The sequence below is a fragment of the Lactuca virosa genome, chromosome 7 (assembly GCF_052849685.1).
Source record: "Lactuca virosa cultivar CGN04683 chromosome 7, Lactuca_virosa_CGN04683_v6, whole genome shotgun sequence".
Lineage (NCBI taxonomy): Eukaryota > Viridiplantae > Streptophyta > Magnoliopsida > Asterales > Asteraceae > Lactuca > Lactuca virosa.
In genome coordinates this window covers 218085600-218090907 of record NC_136432.1, presented here as the reverse complement: position 1 = coordinate 218090907, position 5308 = coordinate 218085600, and the positions used below count along the sequence as shown (strand labels likewise).

At 32.6% G+C, this 5308-nt stretch overlaps 2 long non-coding RNA genes across 3 annotated transcripts; both read right to left on the bottom strand.

The window, feature by feature from the left end:
• Window positions 1-2303: 2303 nt before the first annotated feature.
• On the bottom strand, window positions 2304-3921 carry LOC145123784 (uncharacterized). Of its 2 annotated transcripts, XR_013715321.1 has the most exons (4): window positions 3779-3921; window positions 3459-3549; window positions 2882-3017; window positions 2304-2354 (listed from the first exon to the last, which is right to left on the bottom strand). It is a non-coding gene; the product is annotated as an uncharacterized LOC145123784 (long non-coding RNA). The 2 variants fall into 2 exon arrangements; XR_013715320.1 differs by lacking the exon at window positions 2304-2354 and having other exon boundaries at window positions 2844-3017.
• Window positions 3922-4157: 236 nt separating this feature from the next.
• Window positions 4158-4939, bottom strand: LOC145123573 (uncharacterized). The gene is made up of 4 exons (XR_013715198.1): window positions 4891-4939; window positions 4738-4809; window positions 4279-4468; window positions 4158-4178 (listed from the first exon to the last, which is right to left on the bottom strand). It is a non-coding gene; the product is annotated as an uncharacterized LOC145123573 (long non-coding RNA).
• Between the last annotated feature and the right edge of the window lie 369 nt (window positions 4940-5308).

Here is a 5308-nt window from a genome sequence, read left to right as displayed (position 1 = left end):
GACGTGAATACTCTATTCATCCTTATCATAATGAAAATGAAAATAGAAGTGGAAAACAGTAAAAATGGAAAATGGCAAAAACATGTAAAATTGGAAAATGGTAAATACATGTGAAACTGCACAATCTCAAAGTAGGATGCTATTTAACAGATTTTCCAACTTCAAAATTTGTCAAAAATAGTAACCTACTTTGAAAAATCTTGAAATAAAGTGTTTTTTTGTCCTTTTTTTCAAAAAAAAAACAAATAGAAAAGTTGCAAATTGGTCATTTTTTGTAGATAATAGAAATGTGTCATTTTGGGTATTTCTTTTTACAGAAAAGTAACAATTGCCAATTAGGACATTTTTTTGGAATTTTATTTCTCTTGTGGACTTTTTTTCTATTCATGGGTTTTGACAACCGTTTTGGTCATTTTACCTGAAAACATAGAATTTGTCAATTTTGTTAGAAAACTGAAACAAAAAATATATATATATGTTGTAATTTTTGTTTATATGGATTTTTTAAAAAGAGAATACCTACAAATATTCGAAGGATTGCAAGTGAAAATTTGTCGGTATATAATTTTTTTTTTTTTTTGGGATTTTTTGTCCTTATTACATGTTCTAACACCGTTTTCATGCTAAACACAACATAGAGTTGCAAGTATTTAGTCATTTTTCAACAAAACACATACACATGAAAATACAATGTTATAATCAACCACTAAATGAAAGTATGTTGCTATAATGACAACAATGTACTTTAATATATATTTTTTCTGATTACAGGATCCTATTTTCATTATGGACCAAAATCATTATGAAATAACAAAATTAGGAAACAAATTGCAAATTGAATCCTACTTTTGGTACCAAAACTGGAAGAAAATAATTAAAATTTTGGTCCTTGTGAATACTATCTTTTTCCTACATCTTTTTTTTTTAAAAAAAACAAAAAAAAGTAGGGATGTCATACTGTGTAAAATGCATCCAATCATGGCATTGTACTTCCACTTATTTTCTTACTATGACATTCTAATTTGAAAATGATAACCAACAACCACAATGAAAAATAGTTTTGTATCGCTATCTAAAGAAATTAACTAATATAGACCTTGTTTAAGTAACGATGTAGCTTTAACACGTAAGAGGGACAAAAATGAAAATAACAATGTGTATTTGTTTTCTTTTCTGATTACAAGATGTCCTATTTTTCTAACTGGTACCAAAAATGTCATGGTAATTCATGGATAAAGTTGAATGATCATCAAATTCTTGATACATATAAGTTGTTATTTGAACAACCTAAACTAATAAACATGTTATCTGTTTTGAACAAAATGAAAAAAACTTCTAAAATTCAAGGATATAAAACATTGTTTTAACATTAACTAGGTGTGAAACCCCGCTCCGCGGGGTTCGGTTAAGACTATAGTTTTAGTCTTTTTTTTAACTGTTATGTATGTGGTGTAGCGATAGGTAGTGTGTCGTTGGTTGTTATGTTTAAGTTTTTGTTACAAAACTCTTTAACAGAAACATATGATGATGGTATGTGGTGAAAAAAATATATATATAAACATTATGGTAAAAGAGCCTTAAAAAAACTGTTACAAGAGGAAAATATGATTTATGGAATCACCATTAGACCACTTATGCTACAAAAATGCAAAAAAAAAAAAAATTGGCATTTAGCCATGATTCCGCCACAAAACGTTGTCCTACTTCAATCAAACCCCTACAAAGAATCCAACAATTTATGACAACAAATTAATGCGTATTTTCCATTTCCATTTCTCCTCTTAAATAATCAAAATAAAGTGCATATAATTCAATTCTATATACCAATTAAATTGCAAAATGGGTGCTCGTATCAAATTTAAACTGAAAAAATGGGATTTTTATGTACCAAAAAATCGTCCCTTCTTTGCTTCGCAACACCAATACACTTTTAGTGCTGATAACCGTTGAAGGCGTCGCGACTATCAGGTCGGTAGGCTTTCATATCGCTATTGCAACATTGATTCATTGAGCTGATTAAGTAGTTCACAACAATGTCTGAAGTAGTTATTACCCCTGGACACAGCTAGCTATGTTATTCCTTCATTTTGACGGCAATAAGACTTGAAATCTCGGGATCACGAAGATCAGAAGCTGATAGTGTCTGAAACCATGAAGAATTTTTTTCGATGTGAAAAGACGAAAATGCCCAAAAAAATAGCCCTAAAACTTTGTTTATACCTTAGCATGTATGAATTCCTCTACTCGACCTTCTGCAAGAATCCATTGATCTTCACTTTCACGGCCATTTGGATGAATCACAAGGCTGGAATGCAACCGAGAGTAATGTTTCTTCTTTCTTTCGAGATTATTGGCTGAAAAATGAAGTCAATTAAACCATTGATGCTGTCTTGATCAACAATTACAGTAACATAATCATCATAAGTCAGGAAACTGTTAAAAGAAATTAGAGAAAATAAAAGATTAATTGATTGGTTGTCTTTATTGGATGGAGATGGGGCCATGGGGTGTGGTAATTTTTTTTCCCTTAAATTTTATTCAAATAAAAATAAATGAAAAGGAAATTAGAAATGGTATATAAGAGACAGTTGATAAGTAAATAACCATGGAACGAAAAAAATAAATTAAATTTTTCTATAAAATAAATAAATAAATATTTTGGAAGTACTTTGGTTAAAAACATTCATTATTGGAAGTACTTTGGTTAAAATAAATAAATATTTTGGTTTTTCCTGGAAAAAAGTTAATATTATATTTTTTCCAAAATGAAATAAACAAAATTTGTGGTATTATTGCAAAAACATATAAGAGAAACTGATTGAACCAATTGATCTTTTGTATCATCAATCATCAAATGATTTGAAGTTGAAGGGCTACAGACAGTTTTTAGTGGATTCTCCAAACACCGAATGGATTTTGCTTCCACATTAGCATCAATTGGATGAGAAAGTGTCAGCATTGTCTCCGATAATGCCTTCATACTTCTTACATCCCACCTAACAGCAGCAGATTGCTCCCTGCAACACCATATTGGTCAATCTAGGGCTATTTGTCTTTATCAATAAATTAACAACAACACTTTGTATAAATGACTTGCCCTTTGCAAGCAAACCATATTTGACAAGTGAGTGGGGCATTTTGGCAAACATATATTGATTTATTAGACATGAGTTCTGACATATCCCTGCAATCTTAAAGAATTGGGTTGACTGCAACTGTAAATGTATTATGGATTGACCGCCATATGAATTGAAATCTCTAGTTTGAATCTAAACCAACGGTTATTTGTGCACAACAAGAACCGACCAGTTTTTCTGCTTTCAAAGGATTTTTTCTTGCATTATGATTATGCAAATTCTGCCAATTAATATCCATTTTCAGTCATTTTCCTCATAGTTCATAACACTGTAGTGTAAATCACCAAAAGAAAAAAGAACTCATTAAGTAGAAAGGCATACCCGGTTTGATTGGAGGCGCTCTGATTTCCACCGTGCGAAACCACTTTACTTCCCTACCAATGGTTGTAGTCGCTAGAACACAATCTGCCACCTACATAAAAAAATAAAAAAATAAAAAAAAATCCTTACTTGGTTGCAACTTAAGACACACAACAGCCACTGAACACAGATAAACACAGACATACCAGCCACTCATACACATACAAACACACACATCAACCATCTCACCATATCATTAGGCCAAATGTCTTTTGGTTTATAAAAAATTGTAAATGGAAATGTAAATTTATTATAAATAGGAATGGCGGAAAAGGTCAAACCTACGTAAAGTACTTCATGACAATGGTTATGAGAGGCTTCAAATCTCAACAGATGAAAAACTTTTGTGGATTTGATAGCCATAAGTGGTGGAGACGGTGTGAATATGGAAGAAGCAGGTACCGGTTGGTGAGACACCCACCTAATATCTTCTTTTGTTCTGATGCTAATATATTCCGTACATCAACATCATCTAAACATTCTTGCATGAAAAAATTCTCATGTATTTTCTCAATAACCTACATCATGCATTTCAATCAATAATTAGTAACATATGAATATGATACGATGCAACAACACCAAACCACACCAAATGGACCAAAAGATGCCAAAGTCCTTTCATCTGGTCTGTCATCATGATCAATCTGAAGAAGGGAAGGCCCTGGAAGCCCAAACTGTCGCCTACTACATGGAAAATATATGTATCAGCAATGCAAACAATAAACGGATATAAATTTTGAATTGAAGGGTCTGGTCTGTCTTGTATTGTATGGTATTATACCTTTCTACAACTATTAACTTAAGCTTGTTATGAGGTCATACTATTATGGAATCGTCTATGATTACAACAGATGATTCCATACCATTGTTCTTCAAGTTTATCTTCATGTTTATAAACAGGTTCTGCTGCTCAGACAAAGTATCCTCCTGCCCTTAGCATCCTGTGTTTACCTCCAGCAACAAAATTCCATCTTAAACAGAAACGAAGAAAACGTAAAGAGACAACTAATATGAGTAAATACTACTTAATTCAAACATAAAAAGGAAGGTGTAAAGAGATTGAAAGACATAATCTTAGGGGCCATAATTGTAACTTAAATTGAAAACAAAAGTGAAGGTACTGGAAACGATAACATTAAAACCTGATCGATCCTCAACAATGTATGCCATTAATCAGTTCACATTTCTAAATCATAGTCAAAAATCAAGAAACGCATTTATTTCATAGTTTAACACTTACATAGCTCTTAGTTGAAGACATTTACTATTTTCATTTGGAATTTGACCATGTAAGTTGTTTTGGTGAAGTGCCCTGATAATAACAAAAAAATGCATAAATCAAACACAAATTAACTTAAATAAGTTAAGATTACAGCTCCAAAAATACACTTACGGTGTCTGTAGTCTAGTGAGTTTACCAATGCTAGGAGATATAAACCCCCAATCTCCATGTATCGCAAGTTTCTGAAACAAATCACAAAACGAAAATCAAGGGTTAGAACTTAGAACCGTATGCAATCTGTTCTGAAATTAGGTTTTTCTGTCACTCTATTCATCCTCGAAATGCGGTCGGGCCTCATCATCTACCGAACCGGTAAAAGACATCAAAGATCGAACCTGGAGTTGGGACCTATGTTTGGAGAGATGGAGCCTAATCCGTAAGCGAAACCGTTGTTTACGGTTGCAATTGAGACGAAGACTGAAGACAGAAGGGTAATCGAAGTTGGTGGAAACGGCAACACGATCAAACCGAGGCGGTAACCCTGCTGGACCGGATTGGATGGCGGTGGCGATGAACTGTTCCCGAATAA